The sequence below is a fragment of the Equus przewalskii genome, chromosome 23 (genome assembly GCF_037783145.1).
Source record: "Equus przewalskii isolate Varuska chromosome 23, EquPr2, whole genome shotgun sequence".
Lineage (NCBI taxonomy): Eukaryota > Metazoa > Chordata > Mammalia > Perissodactyla > Equidae > Equus > Equus przewalskii.
The window spans coordinates 25,353,531-25,381,376 of NC_091853.1; positions in this window are offsets into that span (position 1 = coordinate 25,353,531).

Here is a 27,846-nt window from a genome sequence, read left to right on the forward strand (position 1 = left end):
GCCTGATGACATAATCTTACTCATTCTTCAAAGCTCAGATCAAATGTCACCTCAACTGTGAAGTCCAATGACCCTTTTCTCTTATTACCACATACTTATAATAACGCAGTCATGCTTCTTTTCTATAGCTCTCTGTCTTCCGTTCAGTTAGTCATCAAGGACAGAGTCACATCCAATTTATCTGGATATTCTTAGAATCTAGTTGAGTGCTTGGCACACAGTCGGTGCTCAATAAATCTTTAGGAAAAGATACAATGAAGAATCAAATATTGACAAATGCTGCGTCTTTTATTGGTTCTAATTTTATTTTTTAAGATTCAAGAGTTAGCTCCTACTTCACATATATACATGGTACAGGCGATGGATACTTTATGCGACATAATATTTTTATACTCTTTAGTCTTTTAAAGGATTCAAAACACATCCCTTCTCAACTTTTTTTCTTTCCAGATGGTTCTAATCTTTCTGATTCATTTTCATATAGTGCATCCTGTTGATAATTTCAGTTATTTTCTCTGGAGCTTTGCAGTGTTATTTCATCTTTTATAAAATGAGGACAGGTTAGGCAGCCTGAGCTGAATCCAGGATTCCAGGAGTGGAAGATTTATGGTTTGCACAAGGGTGCAGCAATGCTTTCTGTCTTATTACAGTATCTTCTTGCCCCTAGAGGCCAAAGGCCCTCTTCAGGGAATGGTTACAATGTCTCCTGAATCTGCTTATCAAGTTCTAATGATCACCCAGAGCCCAGTGTCCTTTGAGTATAGTGGATTTTTTTTCTAAAGTCAATGCTTTATTCTTGTTCATGTGGAAATGTACCTCTTTACCTTTTGACCTCCACTTGGTTTCTCCTGACGTTTTTCAGAAGTAAATCACAGGAGTTTTCTTTTCCTCATATGAAGAAATTTTCTGTTATCTGCAAACCGAGATTTAGCTAGGTATTACCTCTTCTATTTCATTAGCTAAACTTTTAAATAAGAGTGATCGTGAGACTAATATCTTGGTGATCCTACTATTAACATTTCATCACAGGATGCTCATTTATTCCAATCTTTTCATTCCTGGATCTGTGCCAGTTCCTTAGTTATACAGAAAAAAATCTCTCTTTAATTCTGTGATATCTTTAGAAAAAAAAATCACTTAGTGTACAATTTAGTCAAAAGCTTTTTAAAAATAGGAGTAATTGCGTCTTTTAATTCTGTTTTACCAAGTTCAATTTACTCTTTCAGAAATATCACAAGAATCAGGTAACTGGGCCAAACCGGATGAAGAGTAGCTCTGGCTTCCAGTAGAAGCCAGAAATGCACTGATTAGTAGAAAGACCAGAAAAAAAGAAGAACAAGGAGAGAAAAAGGCAAAGCAGTGAGGCTTAGAGTTTGTAGAGAATAGAGAAAAGGAGTGAGGTTGGCCAGGAGAGTAAAAAGGTAGACCAAGGTCTGAGGAAGACAAATGGCCATGAGCCCAAGGCTGAGAGAAACGCTGAACAGCCAAGGGATGGATACGGTGCTGGGGGAACTTCCTCAGATGGTGGTTCTTTTTAGGAGCTAGAACCTCAATTTTTTAGGGTTTGCATCTTCCTTACGTGCATGAATCTCTAAGGTTGACTTCTGAAAGTATGGATTTCCTAAGTATGGTTTTTCCCCTGCTGATGCTGTGTTACTGTATTTTAAATTTGCTTCATTCACTGTTCAATGATTCTATTCTTATTATCCGGCCAATAGATATTTACTAAATATCTGATATTTTTAGATCCTTGCAGAAAACAAATGAGACAGAGTTCTTCCCTGCTCTTAAAGATGTCAAAATCTAGCAGAGAGGATAAGACAAATAACCACAAAAGTTGAATAGAAGATAGATTAGAATAAGTGCTGTAAGAAAGACAAAAACAAAATGTTCTATATGCTGGCATCTCTGTTTAGAAAGCCTTTCATTCCTGGATGAATGAAATGAAAGTCTTTCCCACCATCACCAATCTCCAATTGTCAAAAATATGGCTTTTAGGGGCTGGGCCGGTGGCACAGTGGTTAAGTTTGCACTTTACGCTTCAGCGGCCCGGGGTTTGCCGGTTCTGATCCCGGGTGCAGACATGGCACCACTTGGCAAGCCATGCTGTGGTAGGCATCCCACATATAAAGTAGAGGAAGATGGGCACGGATGTTAGCTCACGGCCAGTCTTCCTCAGTAAAAAGAGGAGGATTGGCAGCAGATGTTAGCTCAGGGCTAATCTTCCTCAAAAAAAAAAAAAAAAAAAAAAGTGACTTGCATTTCCAAAGCAGCTCAAATGCCACTTGTCCTACAAAGTCTTCTCTGATTACCCACCTCTATGACCTTTTGTCTGTACCTTCCTTAAGAGATGGTATGTGCTCAGGGAATTATAAAGATTCCAATTCCCAGTGTTAACATGATGACTCTTCATCCTAGATTTTTCTGGACAGTCTCAATTTAAGGTAATTGTATTTCTTTTTTTTAATAGAATGACTGAATATTTGTAGGATTTAATATTTGGACCTTGACACTTATTAGACCACACGTTCTGACTCTGCTCTTTGGTTGGACAATGTGGTCACTGTGGCTAGAGTCAGAGGCCAAGTGAATGTTCACCTGAAATGACCAGTATACCAGCTGTTTACTGTTGGTACCACGCTGACCAGCAATGATCCAGACAGTGGTTACCCCAGTAGCCTTGACAGAAGAGTGTATTCTGACTGGTCAGAGCACATGCCATGTATGTTGTTAGCCATTTTGAATATTACTCTCTGTGTAGGGCATTCATAGAAATGTAGATTGGATTCAGAAAAGTGGAAACTTATATACTAGGTTAGAGAATAGGGGCTTCGAAGGGCACTGTAGTACCATCAGTGGGTTTATACATGTCTGCCTGGGGAAAATGATTCCCTGATCTGCAAACTCAAAAAATCCTCTTATCAATCTAGCCATTCTTTTCCTTTTATGTTTGTTCATCTATTCAGTCATTCAACAAATACTTACTAAACACATATGGGGCAGGGACTGCTGTTTCCCAAAATCCATTTCTTATTCCTGGGCATAGCTACACATTTCTCTGTCTCCTTTGCAGTTAGGTCTGACCACGTGACTAGGCTCTAATATGATATGACGGGGATGGAGAGGACCCATCAGTGACCTTGAAAACTATGTGTTTAATATAAGGCAAAGTGGCTGTCATCCTTTGTCGTGAATAACCGTGTGGACCAGTGTGCCTTCCACTCCCATCTCACCAATCTGGCACAGTTAGCGAGCAAAAATTAAACTTCTCTTCTATTAAGCTGTGAAGCGTTTGGATCTATTTACTGTTGTAGCCTAGCATTAACCACGAATGTTTCTTTCTCAGCTACTCGATTATGGGAAGTTGTTGGAGGGATATTCTCCCTCCTTTTCTCACCTTGTCACTCTGTCTCTGGGGTCAAGGCTACTGGAGCAACCACTGTCAGGATCATTGCTGGTCACCCTGACAGAGGGGAAAGAGTTCTGGAGAGTTTTTATCAGCCATTAAACAAGCAGCCATAATCACACACACCACTCCCACCCACAACTCATTGGTCAGACTTGGTCAGATGACTCCAGTCAAGGCCAGGAAGTACAATGCTACCATGTGCCTGGAAGCTAGACAGCCGGAAGAATTCAGAGTATCCTTAAAGACCACGTCACCAGTCTAACTGATCTAAAACATCCTACCATGTGCTAGACACAGTGCGAGATGTAGGCATTTAAAGATAAATGTTATGGTGCCAATTTTATAATTTCATGATGCATTTTCTTCTGAACTTGTGGGTGGATACCATCTGTATTTGATGACTTTCTATAAGGTTTTTGAAAGAGATAGCACATGTATTATTAATTAACTCATTCATTCATTTATTCCACCAATAATATTTATTAAGTATCCACTTACTACATACACCTGTCCTGGCAGCTGTGGGGAATACAACGATGAAGTTGGCATTGATCCTGCCCTCAAAGAACTCAGAATGCAGGAAATGGTTCTTCTCTCACCTCCAAGCCATCTCCAGTAAATAGCTCCCTGGCCATTTTCTCAATAGTGAATTTAATATTTGTGTGATTTCACTTTGTTGCTTTGCTCTTATCATGTGGAAGTCAAGTGTTAAGTTGAAAGAATGGCTGCTTTGCTGCCCAAGGCTCAGAGAGAGACCCCCCGGTGATCCTCTGCTATTTCTTTCCCGGGCCCTCGCTCATTTCGAGGTCCTGTGAACCATAGTCTACACAAGACGTGGGCCTCCGCCAATGTACCTGAGGAACAAAAGGCAGGGACACGGGCTGAAAGCAATGCACTCTGCTCTAACTCATTCTTCTCCAGGTGTCCGGGTCCTATTTATTTTTGGAAACTTCGTTCAATTTACAAGTCTCTTTCTAAGGTAATTAGTAGCGGTTTTCAAATTGTGTCCTACAGTGCCCAAGGATTAAGAAGATGCTCCCAGGAGGGGAGGGACAGCCAAAGCAGGAAGCTGCAGGCTTTCTGTCTCAGAGCGGCTTCACTTTTGGCTGTTTATGTATTGCAATTGTATGTATGATGCTATATTACAAAGGTTTAATTTCTTTAAAAAGATTAAATGATCTAATGAGTTGTTATTTCAAAACATTGCCAGGAGCCCAAAAGAATTAGCAGTCACCTCCCTAACAAATCACAGACCATGAAATCTGAGAGGGACTTAGAATTATGCAAATTCTTTGGAAGAAACAGCTTTGGTCTATAGTTCACTAAGTCATTGGAAAATGCACAAGATCTCATGGAATAGGCCCCGTCCCTTTTAGGTCGTGAGTTCCCCAAAGGAAGCGCTTAGTCCCATGCCTTGCACACAGTTGATGATCAAAGAGTGTCTGTTGAATGAACAAAGGAAAGAATCAAGATTAGCCTTCCACATAATGAGTGGGAAAAAGTAAGCTTAGAGTGGTGAAAGTGTTGACCTGAGGTCACGCTGTAAAAACAAAGGCAAAGTTAGGAGAAAACTCTAGTACTTTTTACACTGGATTATGTCATGTTGACACCTAAACAGCAATAAAAATGTCCAACCTCTCATTTCCTATCCTTTGCTTTGTCTCCAAAGCCACCCTAATGACCTAACACAGAGACGGTCCCAGCTCCAACTCAAATGATCAATGGCCTTGTCTGTCTGCTATTTCTGTCAGTACAGGGTGTGAACGGAAGCCTCTCTCCTTTGTCCTTCGTGATATAGAATGTGTCTCTCCCCTTCCTCCCCTTTCCCCCACAAGGGCAGGGCACACTCAGGGTGAGACTGTCCAGCAGCAGTATCTGGGGGCAGTGCTGAGCAGAGAACAGGGCAGGCAGTTTAAGAAGGACAAGCTGTGCTAGGGTTAAGCTGTTCCAGTTTCTCCTTCCTTTGTGCCTTTCCTTCCTTTGCATCACCGATGATGCTATTTATGGAATGCCAGTATGTTTCCTTTTTTAATTAAAAGGGAGAAAAATCCAGTCTTGTACAAGAACAAGAGTGATGACTCAACAGGACGGTTCACTGCCAAATGACTTCCTGTAATCGCCTCTGTAACAGTGTTTCTCTCAGAAGCAGGAATCGGGGCGCATGGTGAGACCACACCCCAGGAAGCCCCCTGTCCAAGTGACTCACTCCTAACTCAGCCTTGTTGTCTGACGTGTCCATAGTCGTGAACTCTGGCCTGGTGAACCCAAGCGGGCCAACTCTTTCTGAATTATGGGCAGGGAGAGGGAAATAACTTAGTAGAGATAATGCAATTTTTGGTTGCATCTTCTTTCAGGCAATCTAAATATTAGGCTTTGTTGGCATTGTAACACATCAGAAGATCGTGGCTTTTAATAATGTAAATTACCTTGAAACTTACCTATTTTAACTGCTTCCTGTTACAGGTAAGGAGACTGAGACCTAAATCAATTTGGCGAATATTTATTGACCATCTACTATGTGTAAAGGGTTGTGCTCAGGCTCTCTGGACCAAATGATGTTTTTAAGGTTCCACAACTTATCAGTAAATTAAAAACTGAATGGACCTCACTTCCATGCAAATCTTCCTTCCACTATATAAATCTAAAGTTTGGGTTATTATCACAATCCTCTTGCTGCTCTAGAAATTCCAGACTGGTATGTGAGTGAGTGAGTGAGTGAGTATGTGTGTGTGTGTGTTAACTGTATGCATGTAGCCAGGAGAGGTATATAGCAATGTAACCTAGTAGCAGTAAACATCAGAGGCAGCATGTCAGAGTTAGAAAAACACTCCCTTTGGATTCGTAGACCTAATGACTCCTGATCTTTCCACTTACTGTGAGACCATGGCTCAGTTTCGTAATCATTTTGTTTTTCTTCATATACAAACATACAGTAAAATAGGTTTAGTGTTTACCTTAAAAAGAACATATGCAGAATATATTAACTGTGCATTTTATTTTCTAATGCTTTGATATCTTGGGGCCTTGCTGACCCTGGAGGGACTGCCCCTCCCAGGGTTAGCTAATTCCCAGTGCCTTTTATATGGAAACCAACCAATCCAGAGCCCATACCCCCAGCTACCTCCTTTACTGGGCTCTCACATTCTGTGCCACTATTTCCCTGCCCTCATCACTGCAGGGCCAGATACCAGCCAAGGAAGGACAGCCCTAATGCCCCAGAACTCACTGAAATGATTCAAACTCTTGTCAATTCTAAACCTGTTCACCCCGCCTTGCCCATTTTTCTGCAGAAACCACGATAAAGGCTCTTGCCCATGTTTCCCCCTCACTCTGTGAGTGAGGAACAAACTATCTTTTCAATGGCAGTCATCTCCTGATCTATTGGCCTCACCACACTTGAATAATAATAAAACCTATATTTTAAAACACAGAGTGTTTGACAAAGCACCTCGCACATAAAAGTTCTCGACAGATTGCTTCATATAGCATAAGGTATTAATAGCTTGTTACGTGTGAAGTCCCTGGGAATACAGATATAAATAATATGTAGTTCCTTCTCTCAAGGAACCTAATTAAGTATGTGGAAAATAGCAACCTGTCAGAAGTGGGGGTGGGTTGTAGAAATTTTTCTATGGCAGAGACATTAAAGGACCTGCTTTAGGACACAGCATGATGGAGCAAAGAAGGACTCAAGTGCATGCTCTTCTGACCACCAGCCCACGATCTGGTTTTCGGTGAGACCTGTGGCTCTGTAGAGGGAGCGAGACTGTGGAGCTGAAGGAAAGAGAGCATGCCTGGGTCCCCTGAAACCGTCCCCGTTGGCCTCCTTCTGCCACTCTGGGGGTTTGTTGATGTGGTACTTAAGACAAAGTATTCATTTTTTCTTTGGCCTCTATTCTACATTCCATATTCATTTATTTTCAATAAACAGTTTCATGTTCCTTATTTTTCCCCTTAAAGCTTACAAATAAATTTTTCTGTCTTGCCTTTCTTGCTACATTTACATAAAAGCCACACTGAAAAATTTATAGCTGTAATGGAGGTCTTGGGGAAACAAAATGTTCTCTGAACAAATGCTGCTTTAACCCTTTCCTACGGAGCGGTGCCAGGCTCACAGACCCACAGAGCAGGCCTTTCCCTGGGAGGGAATCCCATCTTACCTGTGCAATGCTAACAGTGGAATCAATCTGGGGATCCTCATGACTCTGTTTACCAAATTCTTTAGGCCATGGAGGATACCACGGAAATGAAAGTGAACTTAATGGCTAAATTTGAACGAGTCATAGAAATTCTATGAAAGTTTGCTGTTTGGAAATACTGGAAGGGTGGAGGGCAGCTTTGAGCCAAATACGACCTCATGAAAAGTCTGAGCACCAATATCGTCTGAGGATTACCATTTGAATACTTTGAAATACAGTACATATAAAATAAAAGACAAAATCATTCCTCCTTTCATCCAGTGAACATTTAATGAGCATCGACTGTGTGGGACCCTCAGGATACAGAGCGTTCAGTGCATTCCTTGCCCCCAGGGAGCAGGCAGCCTAGTGTTCATTAATAGAAAATAGGTACTATTAAGCCAAATAAGTTAAGTTAGGAAAATAGGTTTTTATTTTATAATGTAGCATAAACAGGAAAATACTTGAGCACATGAGAATTAATTTCTGAATGCCTGGAAGTAAAAGAAATCTTTAATTTATGGCACATTCAGTTAATAAAAGTTTCTAATTTTAAGTTGCAGTCCTTTGTGAGTAAGACCCAGAGCATTCAGAGAGAGACATGATTCAAGCCTCTGTAGTCACTCTGCTCACACACATCTTGCCTACCATGATGGGATCTACATTAGGAACACTGGGACAGCCCCGATGTTGGTGCCATCCAGGCCTTGAGAAGGGATATAAGCAGTCTCTGTCATCTGGTTACTTCAAGCATTCCTTTCTTTGGGTAAGTGGGACAGATAGATGTGAAGATGTGAGATATAAACAAGATATGAAATAGTGGCTTCTAACCCTTCACTCAAGAAATATCACACCTGATGTTAAAAAAAAAAATTGCAAAGTTTCGGATTTTCTATCCCAGTTGCCCCAATCTTCCATCTTGCACTCTTTGCCCCTTCCATCCAAACCCCAAGGCTTTGACTCTGTGTTCTTTTATATAATCTGAGGATGAATTATCTAACCTCACCAGAGACGAAGAGAGTTACTCTCACTGTCGGATGTGCTGTGTGTATAGGGTGGAGTAAGCTTGAATGCTGTCTTTCCTTTTCCACTTTTAGATAAATTCTGATTCTACCTGGAGGCCTAGGCTTGGGGTAGCTCCATCAACTACAGGTGCGCTAAGGGGATGCCAGCTGGGTAGCTGCTGAGGCAACAAGTATACAGGAGGCGCTAAAACACTCCTGGAAATGTGACCAGGTGAATAAATGGCATTTAACAGAACACCTTTCTGGGAGAGCATCCATATGTGTTTGGAAGGAAGATGACTAAGACATTTATATCTTGTGGAATGAGCATGGGTGAGAACAACAGACAGTTGACAGGCAACCTCCAAGAAGAATGAATTCATTTGATTATAGGACTTTGCTGTTGCTTGCTGGGTTATGCCAGTTCGGAACCAGAGTTGAGTCTCCTGGACAATAGCAGAGAGGTTGAGCGATGCTGTCTTTGGTTCTCTCTCTCCACACTCTCCAGTACAACCTTCAGATTCCCCTCTACACAAATGTTGAACAAATATTTGATAACATTAGTCTCCATGCTTCAATCTATCCCTGACCATAAATTGAATAATTGGGGCAAGTAGTATTTCAGTGTCCTCAAATCGCTACAATTTCACCTCACTCTGGTGGGACTCTCACCCACTCTCAGAGGAGCGCTGAGGAGGGGCCCACAGGTGGGCCTCGTAACTGCAATCCATCCCTTCCTCAGAGGGTTCTTTTCTGTTTGGTGTTGCAGATTTGAAATGAAACTAAAGCTGAGCTTCCAACAGCACAGGCTTTTCTTTGATGGCCAAAGAATGGAGAAGTGGGAACTATGTTCACAAATCAACTTCTCAGCTGTTGAGGTGAGTAAGCAGCTGTCATAAGAGGTCGAGGTAATGAAGTGGAGGAATATTCATAGTTATTCGGGGAACTGGGCAGGCTTTTCAGGGGACAAAGGTGCCACCTCTTTTCTTTTCTTATTTGGGTATATCCTGCTGTTGCCATGGCAATTGTAAACTGTCATGGCGTCCATGAATGTGTTATGTAGCATGGTAATGTATTACATTGAGTGTATAATGAGCTGTGGGGTTTATGTCAGGTCGAGTCAGACTGCCATGTTGCCTTCAACCAGTTTTAACTGGTTGCAACTGTATGTCCCAGCTATCTGCTTCTTCATCTCATTGTGGCTTCCTGTAAGCTAAAGAGAACGTGTTACGCTTGTTCTGAGCAGGGCTGCAGTTGACGTCTTACGGGATCAGCAAGCTGGGTAACAAAATCACATGGATTTGACCTTAATAATTATAACAGTAAGAATATCAGCAGTAACTATTATTTGCTGACCTCTTCCTTGGTCTCATGAGGAGATTTGGAGTGAGGGTTCTGGATCCAAACTGCCTGAATTTGAATCCTGGCTCTGTCATTTACTGGCTGTATAAACTTGGTCAAATTTCTTAACCTCTAGGTACCTCAGTTTCTTCATCCTTAAAGTGGAGATAATAGCAGTGCAGTACTTCACAAGATGGACGTAAGGACTAATTGAGGTTGTACACATACAGTGTTTAGAATGTGCCTGGCATGTAATACAACTATATTACTTTATTTGTTATTATTATTTTATATATTTCTCACAATAACCTTGAAAGGCGGGTATTATTCCCATTAGACGGTTAAGAAACTAAGACTCATGGAAGCTAATCAATTGGCTCAAGATCAAATTGCTAGTAAGTGACAGAGCCAGGATTCGAACGCAGGGCTGGCTGATACGGAAGCCTTTTGGACACTACGTTTCTGTCTGCGTCGTGTAGTCCTTGAACGCAGCAGCTCTGGAGTTTGACTGCCTGAGTTCAAATCACAGCTCCACCTTTTCTGGCTGCGTGATCTTGTATGAGTTTCTTCCCCTTTCTGTGACCCTAAACAATGTATTAGTTTCCAGTGTCTGCTGTGACAAATTACTGCAACTGCAGTGGCTTAAAACAAAAGAAATTTTCTCACAGTTCTGGAGGCCAAAAGTTTGAAACCAATGTGTTGGCAGAACTCACTCTCTACAGCGGCTCTGGCTGCCCAACATTCCTTAGCATGTGGCCATATCACTCCAATCTCTGGCAGTGTGGTCACATTTCTCTTCCTCTTCTCTGTCTTTCTTGTCTGTATATCTACCTTATAAGGATGCATGTGATTGATTTAAGACCCCCTGGGATAATCTAGGAAAAGCTCCTCCTCTTAAGATCCTTAGCTTAAACTCATATTTTGCCATTTAAGATAATATTCACTCTTTTGCCATATAAGGTAATGTTCACAGATCTCAGGGTTTAGAGTCCCACTCAGTTCTGGGCCATACATGCAGAGGCCATGCCCAAGAGAGTGGCCTTCAGGAACTGGTGCCTCTAGGCTCATTTTCCCAGTGTCTCGGGATGGATTTAGTTTTCTGGTTAGTCTAGTAGCAATTGCAACATCTGCTTTATCTAGCTAACCCACTCTTATCTAAATGAACTTTGGCCTTGGTCACCATCTCAACCTTCAGTGTCTGCAGTGGAGTTTGACCAGACCTGGTCTCTGCCAGTCTCTTTTCCTGAGACATGAGTCTACTTCTCTGTGGCCTCTACCCTGCCTTGCAGGGACCTGCACTCAGCCTCTTTCCCAGCCTCACCTGACTGCTCCTTCTGCACCTGAGCCACCCTCAGACTCACCTGCCTCATTCCCTCTGCACTGAAGCCAAGGCATATGTCCCCTCGGTAGCACCATTCTCTTTCATCACTGTCCCTTTGCATGTGCCATCTTATTTCCCTGGAATGCACTCTCCACCTTTTCTATCCCATAGGAAGTTTTCTCACATGGAGGGAGATGTTCCCCCCGTGCCTCCACCATGGCTTTGATACTGTATCCTGCCTGTTTTTTAGCAAGCCTATCTCCCCTAGGATGCAGTGAGCTTCTTGAGGCTGAGACAGTGTCTTTTTATAAGCTTGGCCTCTAGCACAGTGCCTCAAGATATTGAGCACTCAAACAAGGCCTATTGAATAGTCCTTATGCCAAGAACTATCATCTCCCTGAAGTCTTGATGCTGAATTCTTTGAATTAGACCCTCTTTAGCAGACAATGGCCCCAGTTGGACTTTCGAGCACTAACTGAAGTTGTTTTAGATCTCCAGGATCCTCTTAAACCACCCTACCAGTGTAGTCAATTGTTGTTCTTAGCCCCATCTTGGGCCAATCCAAACGCGTTCTCAAATCCATCCTTCTCCTTGGGGGAGGCTCTTAGGATGTGCTGAAGTGGGTCTGTGATGCATTTGACAAATCAAGACCTTTAGGAAATTAAACTCTCTGATCCAGCTGAGCACACTCAACTAGAAATGAACCCATTCACTGCGCTCTTCTAGACCCAGAAATGGGTCTCACTTTTATTATTATTACTAGCAATAACATAACACTTCACAGTTTACAAAAGTGTTTTCCCATATATTATGTCGGTTAAGCCTCATGTGAACCCTGGTAGATAGATTTTAGTATTCTTCTTCTCTATCTCCCTTTCTCTCTTTTCTAAAAAAGTACTATGGTGAAAGATCATGGTATCAGAATTAAAGTTGGGATCTCGCCTCTGTCAATGACTAGCTGTATGTCTTTGGGAAAATCAGTTAGCTTCTTTGAGCCTCAGGATTCTTAAGTAGCAGGATATTTTAACCATACCAAATTGCAACTGTTGTTTGACTCCATCATTTAAACTTCAGAGATATTTCAATCTTGCTGTAAAACTGAAATGGAAAAGAAATAATGCTAATGAAAATGGGAAAAATTACAAATGATTAAATTGTGCATTATGGAACATTGATCAAGAAATTAAGTTGGCTTAATGGCGTTCACTGGAAAATACATTCTCTACAAAAATTTATTGATGTTAGCATAATTCTGATGAAAATATTTGTATTTGAAATGTATGTGGGGGTCAAAATGGGGTTGAAATGGTGAGCACAAATAGGCTGGTCCCTGGTGATCATAATAATAACTGTAGAAACTCTTATTGAGCGCTATTTCAAGGACTTTGCATGCAATATCATTTAATCATCATAAACGTTCAGGGGGTAGGGCTGTGGTATGGGCCCATTTTACAGAAATGGAACCAGGTCTGGCACATATTGAATAGTACATACATACATCAGCATGATCACCATCATCATCATCATCATCGTCTCAGCACCTTCAGGTAGACGTCTTATGTTTTCTTATTACCATCAGAATCAAATCCAAACTCTTTGCCTGGAAAGCCCTGCCTGCCTCTTTGATTTCCTAGCTTATTTACCATTTTTTCTCACTCTTTCCCATGCTCGTGCACACTTATTTCTTGCAGCTCTTACATAAAAAGCATATTTTTGCCTTATGCCCTTTCTAAACCTATTTATGACATGCTCTTTCCCTAGATAGGTGCATGGTTCCCTCCATTGTCCATTCATGCTCAAGTGCCACCTCCAGGGGGAGTTTTCCTGACAACCCTGTCTTACGTCACCACCCCCACCTTGTCACTCTCTACTTACTCTGCTTTTTCTTTTGTGGGACATATGTGAAACTACGTTTTAATGTTTATTTATTTATTGTCTGTCTTCTCTACTAGATTATAACTGCCACAAGGGCAGGGCTTATCTCTATTTTGTTCATTGTTTCATCTCTAGTGTCTAGGACAGTGTCTGCCACATCATAGTTGCTCAATAAATAGTATTTGAATGAATGAAGAGATAAATGAATGTGAGGTCTTTGTATATAAACACATGTTTCTAAGTGTTTGATCTATGCTTCCCATTTCAGTGACTTGCCCAGGAGCTCCAAGCAAGAAGTTTCTGAGGGGCAGATACCAGAAAGCAAATCTGTCTGACCACTCAGCTTCAGTTTTTCAATGGCACTGCCCAAGCTTTCTGCTCTCTGTGAAGAGGCTCCTCATCCAAATCTTGTCCTCATACCAGTCAGTCTTCTTCCCTTTGGCTCCAATCTGCTACCCTGGGAATGACATAGCTTCGTGTGTATTGACAAAACACAAAGTCACTCCCGCGAAAGCCCTTTTCCGGTTGGGGCCATTGTGTTTTATTTACTTAATGGATTTTTACGTTTGGATTATGGGAGTAATTTCTGGGGTCTGCAGAACATGTAAACAGCCTGCACCTCTGGAAGCAAAACTGGGGAAGCAGCAGGTAAGGGTTGGCTTTCCCTCATGCCTGTCTGTGGCATCAGTCCATGTGCTAGCTGTTTGCTGCTTTGCGGATTGCCAGTCTCGTTCCTGTTGACAGCTGTTGCACGCCTCATAGATGTAGCATGTTCAGTCTCCCAGGTAGAAATTGATCTCAACTGAATGACCAGGAAGTTGGATTTACATTGCTTGCAAAAACAGCCACCTTTTCTTTTCTGATGTAAAAAAAGGAGATAATGAACAGGATATGCCAATGTTGAGGGAGAGGGATGAAGGCGAGTGAGAAGAAAAAGATCAAATATTGATTAAATCAAAGAAAAATATTGAAAACAGACAAAGATCCTTTATTCTTCTGAACAGTGCAAGAAATCAGAATTTTGAAAAAAGGATGGCTGCCTTGAGTTGGAGGGAAAGAGGCATGGTGGAATAGAAAAATAGCCTAGAGATCTTTACTTTGGATTTTTGAAATATTTATTTCTGTGAGTGAAATCCTAAAGGAGAGAATGGAGAACAGGAACAAAACAAAGATGCCCTCAATCAACACAAGGAGTGGAGTCCAGGCCCTAAACGTGAGTTTGGATTTTAAGTTCATTGTGTCCATCAGCATCTTTAAACAGGTCCCCTCTAACCTGGCCTGGAAGCTGTATTTTAAACCTTAACTGATGTTAGGTTAATCGTGATCGTATCTGTTGGAACAACTTTCAGTCTCAAGCATCCACTGATACTTTTGTTTAACAAACCAGCCACTGGGTGGGGCAAAGTGCAGAAAAACTGAAATCAAAGGAAAAGAAGGAAAAAGTCTAAGGCAGTTCAGGAGGCAAGAGTAGATAGGAGGGAGTGACACCAGCGTTAACTAATGGGTATCAGGAGAGGAGGCAGTTAGAGACACGGATGAAGATCAAGGCAAGGACACTAGGAAATAACAAGAGGCAGTAAGAAAAGACTGGAGGAAGAAAGGCAGAGGTGGTCCAGCTGAATTGACTAGGTACGATGCTGCAGGTCTAAATTTCTTTTGATCTTTTGAACTTTTAACAACAAACAATAGAATAACTTTAGTCAGTGTTTTTGGGGGGAGGGCAGAGCTTCTTTTGAGGTTTTAAGGATATCATGCATATCTTCTACGCGTGATGCAGTTTGTTTTTAAAAGTTAATCCAACATCCCTTATCTCAACAGAGAAATATATTATTTATGTTACATGTTTCTCCCTTTAAATTAAGATATGAGCATCAATGGGAGTAGTCACTGTATATTTCAGTAGCTTAACATATAGATTATATTTATTTATTTGTTTATTTGTTTGTTTGTTTATTTTGCTGAGGAAGACTTTGCTGTGAGCTAATATCCCCACCAATCATCCTCCTATTTTTTATTATGTGGGCCACCATCACAGCTTGGCTGCTAACAGAGTGGTATAGGTCTGTCCCTAAGAAGTGAACCTGGGCCTCTGAAGTGGACTATGCTGAACTTAACTGTTAGGCCATTGGGGCTGGCCCTAGAAGATGATAATGATGATGATGATGATGATGATTTTAAAGATTTTATTTTTCCTTTTTCTTCCAAAGCCCCCTGGTGCATAGCTGTGTATTTTCAGTTGTGGGTCCCTCCAGTTGTGGCATATGGGATGCCGCCTCAGCATGGCTTGATGAGCAGTGCCGTGTCCGTGCCCAGGATTCAAATTGGCGAAACCCTGTGTCTCTGAAGCGGGGCATGCGAACTTAACCACTCAGCCATGGGACAGGCCCCTAGAAGATTATTTTTAAAAAATAATACTTTATTATTTTGAACCTAGATCTGACTGGCTCTGTTTTTTGTTTTTTGTTTGTTTTGTTGTTTTTTACTATTCCTCACTGCCTAATAAATATCTAATATCTGCAGTAAGAGTCATGTTTGCTGAGATATGAGGTCCAGTACATTTCTTAATATGTTTAATGGCTCAGAGAAAATAATCTTTATGTGTCTCCATTTTATAAGGATTTTATACATGTTAACATACCAGCCTTAAAGGAAAAAAAAATCATAAATCATAGCAAACAACTTGGGTTTTGTGTGGTTGTGAGTGTGCGGCAGGAAATGAAATTCTCCATCTACTTTGAGACTTGTATTGGACATGTAAACATTGTTCCACCCCTCATGTGAAAGAAGCCATTGGGCTTTATTTGGGTCATGTATCCCTCCTCCCATCCTAGGGCATGCCTTCTTGGACCACAGGTAGAATCTGATCTAAGGACAGCCAATATCCAGGAGAGTCAAAGGTCTCTAGCATAGCTGTGCAAAGACAGAGGTGCTGGGCCAATCAGATGCCCTTCCTCCAGAATTCAAACTGAGAAATACTGTGGGATCCAACAGAATTGGGGTTACCGGGGTCATGTGGAACCTAAACTATGAGGAAACAGAAACAGTAAATATGGAGAAGCAACAGCGCAAGAAAAAGTATAAAAATGAGCAAGTCAGAAGGAGGAGGATAAAGCAAATGTACAGAAGAAAAAGATATCATGAGAGACTGTCATGTGGCCCTGAGGAGGAAAGAGAGCAATTGATTCTGAGGACTGCATCATCTTAACATGGTTTGAGTGAATTTCTGTTCCAGAGCACCAAAAAACAAACAAACAAAAAAGCCAATCTTAAATAAAACAGAGGTGATATGGGCAGAAGTTATAGTGTATTACCTACTGTAAAGCAGGGAATTTAGGCCCTAAATTGCAAGCATGCTTTATGATGGGAAAACTGTGATTTCCAGGGCAGTGGATCTTGTTGTAACTCACTGAATCATAATTAGTTTGGAGTTGTACCAGTTAGTATCCAGGCAGGAAAGAAGAAACCAGTCCAGGTATTCCTAGCAGAGAAAATTTAATTCAGGGACTTCATTATAAAATTATTAGGAGGATTGAAGAAGCAAAAGGGTAAAAAAGAGATTACCTAAAGATGAGTAATTGTAGGGAGCCATTATCACACCTTGAGCTGGAAGAGTAGAATGGAAGATGCTGCTATCCAGAGCTCAGACATGCTGGTTGTTGCCGCTGCTGGCATGATCTGCTACTGCTGTTGTTAGAACCTCTGGCTCACTTTGCAGGGCCCCTAAAGCTTGGACATCACCCCGACCAAATTAACTTAAGAATCTGTATGTAGAATTTGCCCTCTGTGACTTGCTTTTCTACAGAGCAGTCAACACCTGGCACCCCAAAGCTGACAACCTAGGATGACTAGTTCAGAGAAAGCACCAAAGATTCTTGTGCCAAGATCTTCTCTAAGGACTAAAGCATTCCAATAATTTTGTGACCAATTGCCTATATTAAATTCTCTGTTTTAAATATCTAAGCTGGCTTCTGCTTTCCTAACTGGATACTGATTTATATACCTCCCAAATGATTATTGCTCAACAGAGAGTCACAACTGGAGATTCACTACCCTGGGAGAAAAAGTCTTCCCGCTATCAAAAAGAAAGAATAAGGTTTAATACCAACAAGTGTGAATTTATAGACTGTTGACTTAAGTGGAGAAGACCTCTCTATTGTAAATAAGGTCTTCATTGGAAGACTCTTAACTTACATTTAGTGATAGATAAATCTTCTTCCCTAAGTTCTTTCTTACTAAGTGTAGAGTAACATAACAGATATAATAAAATAGAAGATGTGTAAATCATCCATAATCTTTATTCAGGATCCACTGAAAGACAGAGTAAGGTTAGTTGACTAATGTGACTCTATGAGCATTGTTCCACTGAGGCTTCAAGGTTGCTTGCTATTGCCACTACTGCTGGAATTGTGCTGTCTTATCCCAGAACCTCCCTGTGCTGCCTCCCTGGGCGACCCCCCACCCCCACCAATTTACTAATGCTTCTGTTGGAGACACTGACAGAAACTGGAAAATAATGGATTCTGCCTTCCTCTTGTCTTCCAATCTCCCTTCAATTCCTCATACCGGCAGAATAATTGTAAGCCAGCTAACTGTGAGTCAACTAGGAAAGAAATATGGGAAATATTTATAGGCTTACTCACCCACCACTGGGTTACAAAGCAACTTAAAGATGGGTCAAAATGGAGCTGAAAACCAACAATAATTGACTCGAGATAAACCAAAAAAATTGTTATTGTAAGATACTTGTTATTATAAGTTATAAGATATTGGACTTTGTGAATATTTAGCTTTTTGTTATGACAGTCTACAAGATAATGTTGGTTGCCTACCTCCCACTTAAAACTCTTTGTGCCAGTTATCCAATCACCCAGCCTCATGGGACCAAATCTCATGCCAAGCTCTTGGTGTGGACTCTGGTCTACCTAGGCATCATGTCCACCTGAAGCTAAGCCTGGTTCTTGGATCAGTTTTATCAGTGATAGGTTTATGGTTGGGTATGTGACCCACTTCTGGTCAATGCTACTGAATGAAAATGTTGCCAGAGAAAGTTCTTCTTGGTTCTCTGGGAGGGATGAGAAGCCAGTTTCTCTCCTGGCAGACATGTTCAAGAAAGCAAATAGCCGTGCTTGCTACTGGCAGCCACTCTATGAGCATGAGAGTTAAAGTTGACAGTGTAGACGGCCAAGCAGAGATCTGGAAAGAACCAGGGCTCTTTATGAAACCATTGGGCCACCAAATCAACCAAAGTTGAGGTGCCACCCCACTCCTACAGTACTTATTATATGAGTTAATACATTTTCTTACTTTTAAAACTGATTTGAGTAGTTGGAGTTTTTGTTACTTGCAGTTAAAATCATCATAATAGATACAAATATATTCAAGGTTATCTCTATGATAATGTCACTTTTTTTTCTTTCCAGTAAACTTTCCTAGTGGGAGATAAAGCAGTAGAATTGTATGTAGGATAATAGCAAGTATATGTAACAACAAGCTCACCCATATGACTATGATCCATTATGTCTACTGTAGTGGTTTAAAAAAAAAAAGATGTTATTCTAATTATTAAGACATTAGGAGAGGATGCAAAACCACGCTCAGCTGAGATGGATAGATTTATGGAGTAGCTTTCTTTGAGCTTCTTTGTAATATAGGAGAAAGATTCTCCCATGTGGTTCTAGAGGATATAGATAGGAGAGAATGGGCAAAACTTACACGGAGGCAAGTTTCAGTGCTTTAAAAAGTACAATTATAGTTTCAGGGCTGTCCAAAAATGGATGGGACTTCTTGTAGACAAGGAATCCCTTGTCACTGGAGATATTTAAGCAGAGATTGAGTGACGACTCTGGGAGTGTTAGAGAGGAGAGTTATGTTGTGGGAAGAAGTTAAAGAAGATGACATCTGAGGTCTTTCCAATTCTAAGATTGCAAGATTTAACTTCAATCATATATTTGCCATAGAGCTGGTGGAAGGGCACTACACCTAGTCAGTCTCTCAAAAGATGAATTGCCAAAAGACAGCTCACGTTCTTCATGATCTCAAGTTTAGAGTATATATTATACTTCAGAAACAATTATTCATCTTGGGGAGAAAGTTGAACCCATTGACTAAAATGAGATGTTTTAGATTTTCCGTGGTCTTCCTTTGTACTTGACATCTCCGATCTATCCCAGGAGTGGCTGAAAGTTGGCAAAAGCCACACCACAGATATTAGAGAATATACACAAAGTCCAGGCAAACTAGTGTCCACACAGTTCACCCCTTGAGGCATGCCTGGAAGTCAGCACAAGAGCAACAATTAAAATATCACAAGATGAGCTGTAGACCCCAGTAGGTAGAGCTCCTTTGTCTAATGACCTTTTTCATAGTGCGATAGCAAAGACAATAGGCTGGCCTCATAAATCATACCTCCAGAAAACATCCATAGGGCAGACTTTGACACTGTTTGCATATTCAAATGTCACCCCGTTCATAAGAGGAAAGACAAAACGCTTTTTTTTTTCTCAAAAATGTCAACGTGGCTGGATTGGAAAAGATAATTCGGAAGTACTTCTAGACAATAATTACCTCTGGCACCTATTTGCAGTGTACATAATGAATGGGAAGAGAAAGTTTTTTAATTTTTAAAAATTATGATTATTACAGTAATTAATCAGCTGCTCAGTGACAGCTTCCTTGAGGGGGAGAAAGTACCTCAAAGGCCATCTTGCTTCTTTAGGGCACCTTGTTGATTTCACATCACATATGCAAAACATATCCTATTATTATTAGCAACGAAAATGCTTGTGGAAGTAGAATTAGCCTCAATTTCCTAAATAGTCAGGAAACTCTCACATTTCACAAGTGAGAGAAAAAAAAAATGCTTAATCCCAAATGCTAGTTGGAAAAAAAATGCTTCAGACTTGCTCAGCTGTAGTTGTTAAACCAATCTCTTACTCTTAATTACATGCAAAAGGTTCCCGGTTCTAATTATGGACCTTAGGGAGATAGCCCATTTCCCCAAACCAATAACGCTTCATGTTAACTTCAGCTCTTTTGTGTTTAATATCCTACTGCTGGATTTTAGCTTCCCTAGATGATCCGTAAATTTGGCTTTTTCCACTTCATTTTTCACAGTGCTGCTCAGAGCAGGGGCTAGGAGACCTCGCTTTCCCCAGTGATTCTTTTTAACATTTCTTGCTACTTGAGTACAAAATCCTCTAACCTAAGATATCTACATCAGAGGCAAATTTTTTCCTGAAATTCTTTCCTCCACTGTGCTCCTACCTCTCCTTGTGCTGCTCACAGCGCTCAGGTTACTACATCAAAGGCCCCTGGAGTGATGTGAACGTAGCATTCCCGCGGGAACGCCCTGTCACAGATGTGGAGGTGGAGGGTGCTTCTAGAAGTCAACTAGCCCAGGAAGCTTCCCGTCATTGGGCCCACTGAACATTCTCGTGGCCAAGCAGAGCAGAAGGCAGCACGGGCTGGCTGGGTGCTTAGAAGCAGAAGCTGTTAGCACTCAAGGGGCATTAGAGAACGTCCAGTCTAAACCACTCATTTTTCAGATGAAGAAGCTGAGATCTAGAAAGGGAAAGAAAAAGATTTGTTTGTGCCACAGAGGTAGTTAATGACCAAGCCAAGATTGCGCTTGGTTGAGCAGACACACCATGGCTAGTGCTTGGGAATTGTTGTCTAGACTATCTAGTCATCTCAGTTCCCATCTAGACTCATCACCTCCTCCAGGAGAGAAAAGGTGAACTAACATGAGCTAGGAGTTCACGACTCTGGCCCTGGGTCTTCCTGTCTTCTCTTCTGTTAAAGATTTTTTGAACTCCATAGATCTCAGTTCCTTCACCAGGGAGATGGGGATTATAATACTCACTATTCAATGATGTTGTTAAAGGCGAAAAAAAAAGGGAAAGGGAAGGTACAGATGTGAAAAGGGTCTCTTGAAGAGTAAAGAATTGAAAGCAATTATTTTCCATGGGTTTTCCAAATACACCATATCAGATCACCTCTAATATTTTAGAGGCTATGCTTTGGTAAATCTCATCTTAAATTTTTCAGCAAAAAGTACTTTGAAAATATTTAAATAATGAAGGAATTTTGTGGTATGAGTACGTGTGTACTTTCTAAGAAGGAAGTCAGAGGTTGCAACGTTTTTGCACTTTATATGTAGCTCATAGTTAATCTTTTGCACATAGTAGGTGCTCAGCTCAATACAACTTAGTGAAATGAATGAATGCTTCCCTTCCTACCTGCCCTCCTTGTTCATTATCCCTCCAAATCCTACCCATTCCTTCAGCTCAGCATGACTTTAGAATTTAGTCATTTCTGCCTTCTTTGAATTAATGGCTACTGTGCCTAGAGGCAGGCTCTTGTTTATAGACAATGTTCTGTTGTGGTCTACTTCTTGCTTATGAGTTCACTTTAGCTTTTTGATGAGACTGTGAGTTATAATTCTCTTATAGGACCTACAACACAGAGTTCATTTTGAAGCAGGAAATCAGTCATGCTGGAAATCAATGATTGTTGCTGACACTATGGCCTTCCGTAAAACATGTGCATATATACATTTGTGGAATCTATTGCCTATAATCTGTGTTAAACATTTGTTTTTCCAACTCTTGAGTAGATAGGTGGCAGTTAACTGCTGAGAGATTTCTCTTCTTCCAAGAGATAGAATGTCTCAATCACAGGTGAAATCACACATTAAACAGAGTCAAGAAATCTATCTGAGCAGAAATCCAAGGTTAGTTAGCAAATGAAGAAATAGTTGGGTAGAAGTTAGCAAATTGATAAACTTTCTGTTTAGTGACCAGGATAATTCTAATTTATTTCTAGAGAAGGAGGGAGGACTCCAAGAACTAAATACAGACTATTTCTTTTTTCCTTGGGTGGTTAAGAGTGTTTAGTGTGAAGATTTAGCTTGGATTGGGGTTACAGACATGATTTGTCCATAAATATGTAATGAGTGATTAAAATTCAAGAGATAACAAAAGGAAAGATTGGTAAATTTGACTATGTGAAAATTTAAAAAAATGTTTGCGTCACAAAAAATACCATAAACAAACTGACCGATTGTAAAGAAAAGAATGAGGAAAGTTTTTATGAGGCAATACAGAATGATTTCCAAGACCCACTGGTGAGTAAAAAAGGTAAGCACAAAAGAGTATCGATAGTATGCTACTTCCTGTATGAAAAAAGAGGATGCAAGGAAATGTACAGGGGCCGTCTCGGTGGCGTATTGGTTAAGTTTGTGCACTCTGCTTCAGTGGTCTGGGGTTTGCAGGTTTGGATCCCAGGCATGGACCTAGCACCGCTCATCAAGCCACACTATGGTGGCATCTCACACAAAATAGAGGAAGACTGGCACAGATGTTAGCTCAGGGTCAATCTTCCTCACACACACAAAAAGAAAGTGTACAGACTCATTTGCACAAACGAAATAAAGGAAAGATAAGTCATAAGTTAAGGAAATTGGTTACCTACAATGGGAAAGGGATGAAAAGAAGGGAAAATGAAAAAAACTGAGAAGAATATAAGGTAGTAGGAGTGAGGAGGAAAGTTACTTCTCTGAGTATAATTTCTGGCTCTTAAAACCATAGCAATGTTTCACACATCCTTCAAACTCCACCAAGATAAACAAACTAACCAGGATTGGTGTGGGGAACCTAAAATGGAATATAAAAAGTAACAAATGAACTGAACTCTTGGTTTCTTGAAAAAGTTTGGAAGTAGATTCTCCAGCCCCAATCAAGCCTTCAGATGACTGCAATCTCATGAGACATCCTGAATCAAAAACACAGCCGCTTCTGAATTCCTGATCCTTAGAAGCAGAGATAATGTTTGTTGTTTAAGCCACTAAGTTTGGGACAATCTATTATGCAATAACAGATAGTTAATATATCCCCCCTCCCCCCAAGTAAACAACTAGGTCATATTCTAGCGCATCTTCTTTGGGTGAATTTCTCACTATCCATGCATTATACAGTCAGAAAAAGAGGTGTGACTCTTGGCAACTAACTCTCTCTTACTCATTTCTCCATTTGAAATCTATTATTAAGACCTATTGATTTAGGCTCTTGAATATCTCTCAAATGTGTCCACTTCTCTTTCATCTTCATTGCTTCACCCTCGTCCAAACTACCATTATTTCTTGCCTATATAGCCTTGTAATTGCCTGACTCTGGCACCCCTCGGATACACTCTACATTGCTGTCAGGGTGATCTTTTCAAAAACACTCACTAACCACCAATTCTAAGCTGAAAGCCCTTATGGATCCCCAGACAGCCCTACCTAAAGGTAGGAACATCAAAGAAAACACACTGATAGGACAGTGTCTTCCCTCATTCTGTTCTTTGCCTCTGCCCTGAGCAATTTCAAAGGCCGCCATTTTGGGATGGAAGAGTGCTCTTTATTCAACTTTATTGTTATTGCTTATTTGGAGATTTAAAAAAATTTTTGGTACTCTCATGTTACTTTTAAATCCAATACATGCTCACATTTTAAAAATTTGAAAAATGCATAAATTTTTTAAAGAGCAGGAAAAATCATCTTTAATTCTTCCATCCTGAAATTTTGGCTTACTTCTATCAAATCTTTCCCCCATGCTTTTAAAAGCTTATTAAGATCATTCTGTATATTAATGTAATTTTCTATTCCATTTTTGTGCTTAAGGTTATAAGATTCTTTCCATATCATTAAAAACTCTATGTAAATATCATTTTAATAGCTGCTTAACATTCTATGATATTAGAAGTTTCATTTTGAAATTTATCTTTTTCCCTGATATTAAAACAAATTATTTTACGTTTGGGGGGGTAAGTGGTGGTGGGGGGGGGAGTCTGTCTCCATTGCATGATGACACTTGGAGGTTGCTGTTTAAATATGTAACAAAACTGAACTTCTCCCTTTAGCTATGGCCCCAATCAAAAGACAGCAGCCAACTTGGTGATTCCAGCACTTCCTGACAATATTTACACCTTGAGGCTTCTAAAGCTAATGTGCTCTTGGTTTTCAAGTGGATAAGCCAGTAATGCCTCTAGATGTCACTCAGGTCAGACACACCAAGAGAAGGGAAGAGGGGAAAGGCAAGAAGCCCCAGAGGAGGCTGGGCTAAAGTATGCAGACACACATGTGGCCCTCAAAAAACCCAAACCCAGCTGCATATCTTTTCCTTACAACACACAATGATCAGTAATCCATAATTTATGGCTCTAATTAATTCTTCCCTTTATCATGGGGAGAGATTCACCCAAGCATGCCACTCTGACAAAGCTCCTATATCCTGCTCCACTCAACCCTTGGATTTCCTTGCTGGGAACACATTTTGCAAAACCCATTAAGCTGGCAAAAGATCCAGAGCACTAGAGAGGAAGGCAACCTCCCCCCCCGACCCCTCTATTCTGCTCTATTTCATGAGGAAATAGACTAATGGAAAACACATCTGACTGTGCCATTTGACTGAGGCCACATCTCCTTCCAGAAGAATCAGGTTGAGCCTGAGGGCAAATAAGGTGTAACTGCAGCCAGGGCACCTTCACCAAGAGCGGATACTCTGGAGTCTCACTGCTTTGAGACAGATCCCCAGCAGGAAGAAGGGAGGGTGTCAGAAAATCAAGTGGCTCTCCACAGCACATCTCTACATGGTACAGTCTTCCCAGCTCATTGCTTGTTTGGCTACGTGAGACCCCAGCTGCTTCTCTTTTGGAGCCTGCTGACCACATGCAAATACATCCAAGTCTTTTAGAACTTCAACACGAGTCTTTCCATAATCTGGCTGTAACCCTGTGTAATGGGAGACAGAACATTGCTCAGTGACTAGAGCCTGGTCTAATCTGTAGTCTGCCTTTTTGTGTGACTTTAAACTGTCCTAGTTCACATGTATTGAGAACTTACTATATATCAGGGATTTATGAACGCTCATGGCAACTCACTGAGATAGGTACCACTATTAACCAGAGCAGACATTCCTGACAGCAGGGTCTTTTTGTTCCCTACTGTTATCTCCATATCTTAGAACTTGACTGGCATATAGAAGGTACTCCACCAAAATTTGTGGAATGAATGGATACCCATTTTACACGTGAGAAAACTGAGGCACAGAGCTAATAAGTGGCAAAGTAAAATTCAGTCCCTTGCATTCTGGCTCCAGAGCTCATGCTCTTAAGCATCACTCAGTGGTGTGTATCCTTGACCTCTGCAGAAGTTTGATTTTATCTCCTTCTTTGCAGAAGGATAAATGCATTCAAATATCCTCAAAATATTTTTGAGCTCAAGAAGCAATGTAGACCTCCAGTGTTAATTACCACTAGCATAGAATTGGGGCATGAGACAGATGTTGTTGCTGATTGATGATGGCACTGCCACTATTATTACTGAAATGATCATGGCCTGCCTACAGAGGAGACATTTGTTTCTTTGCAGCCTGAACCACCGCTGAATGTTCCACATCCCTTTCTTTTTTTTTTTTTAAAGATTTTATTTTTTCCTTTTTCTCCCCAAAGACCCCGATACATAGTTGTGTATTCTTCGTTGTGGGTTCTTCTAGTTGTGGCATGCGGGACGCTGCCTCAGCGTGGTCTGACGAGCAGAGCCATGTCCGCGCCCAGGATTCGAACCAACGAAACACTGGGCCGCCTGCAGCGGAGCGCGCGAACTTAACCACTCGGCCACGGGGCCAGCCCCCCACATCCCTTTCTTATGACGGGTTGTGTCAACCTTCAGACACTTTCACCCACAGGCCAAGGAAAATGACCTGTCTCTACAACCACAAGGACAGACACCCTTTCCTACCACCTCACCTTTGTTCCTTTGCCCTCTCAGGTCGGATTTAATTTTATTTCTTTCTGATCTGCAGATTGATGAAAATCTCTCATCTTCTCCAAAGCTGCCTGAGCCCAGCCCCAGACTGTGGCCCGGGTGGGCCACGTGAGAGCAGCACCTGCAGCCACAGCAGAGAGAGGCGTTATTTACATATTTATTAGAAATTCTGTCCTGCTGGCAAGAGACGTTTACTTCTGACTTTAATTCCGATAAGTAAACAACCCCATTGGCAAGGAAGAGGGGGGAAAACAAACCAGAGTAGTTTGCACAAGATAATACAGTAAAGCAGAAAAATATCCGTAATGCAAAACAATTTTCAGGGCAAAGCGAGAGAGAGAGAGAGAGAGAGAAAATTCATCTCCAAAGCCTAGCTTAGGTTAAAGACTCCAAAAGAAATAATTACAAAGTAATTCAATTATATTTGGTATCAGTTGCCTCCCAGGCCAGTGGAATAACAATTAATCCCAGGGTGACTTTTTTTTTTTTTTAATATTTTGTGGTTTGTTCAGAATTGCCCTCCAGCAGTTAACTGCACTCCTCAATCCTCTGGCTAATTGCATCTCTCTTTTTTCCCTCATCCATTCTGGCCTGATAACGCCCCACACCAGGGAGCCATACTGCCGAGTTCAACCTTCCCTGACCCTACTCTCAAACTGTCCAGCATCCTAACATTTTGCTTAGGTACCCTCCTGCTTCCCCTTAATTATATTGTATTGTGAGAATTGCAACAGTGGGAGAGTTTAGCATCCTATGGCTTTCTCCTAACATCCAAAATTGAGCCAACATCATCATCCCCGTGACAACACAATGAATTAAATCCTTCTCAGCCTTGCATCTCTAGCTATCTCCAGAAAAAAAATTACATTTTAGGAACATTAAAATGGACTGACTTTAATCCCCAATAGCAAAGGAAGCAAGAGAGATAGCTTAAATCCAGCCTGATGGTCTGACCTGAACTTACTCCGCAGATAAAATCACACGGAATTTTCTGCATTTCTATAGCTTCTTTTAGACAGGGATTGAGAGGTACTTTACACACAGTAATAAGCTCCACAACCTTTCTTTGATGCTGCTTCCCAACTCCATGAAGGGTTCGCTGTGTCAGAACACAGGAATGATGGACTGAAAGAGACTGGTCCAGACAACCTCCTCAGCCGGCAGTGGTGGAGAAATGAGAATTCAGAAGTCTGGACTGCAGCACTCAACACTGAGGATCAGCAAAATCATGGTACTTCAAAACCACAGACGTACTTCTAAAAATAGAAATAAAAAATTTCAGGGAGATGGGCATCGTGATTTGTTCCACGAGGGAGGGAAAAGAAAGCTTTTCCTCTACTCTCCTGTGTTGTCTGCCTGAGGCCCTGCAAATTAGACTGACAAAAGACAGATTAACAAGAGAAAAACAAACAGAAGTTTATTAACACTTGCAGTGCACGCACGTATGGGAAAAATTTAGGGATGAATAACTCAAAGGAGTGATTAGCACTAGGGGCTCATATAGCGTCTTAACAAAGAACAATAAATGCATGGAGAAGTGACAAAACAAAGGAACAGGGGTTTAGGCTTCAGAGGTGGCAAACTGTGGAAAGGTAACGTGTAGGGGAACTTATGGAGGGTTAGGGCTGTTTTAGTAAGATTTGTTGCATAGATGTCTCTTGGTACCTCCTCCGGGCTGGTGAGTCTAGAGCTGACTCCAGTGATTAAGAACCATGTTGTCTTCCTGGTAGAGAGTTCATCCTGTGTCTACTTTTTCTCAATAGTTTTCATCTCAAAATAATCCTTATGCCAGAGTGGCACACGCTGAACTCCTTCTGTCCCTCAGCAATCCAATTGACCAAAGGGCATGTGAACAGAATAACTTAACGTGAAAATTATTTCTGTTATTAAACCTACATGTATTCCTTCACAGT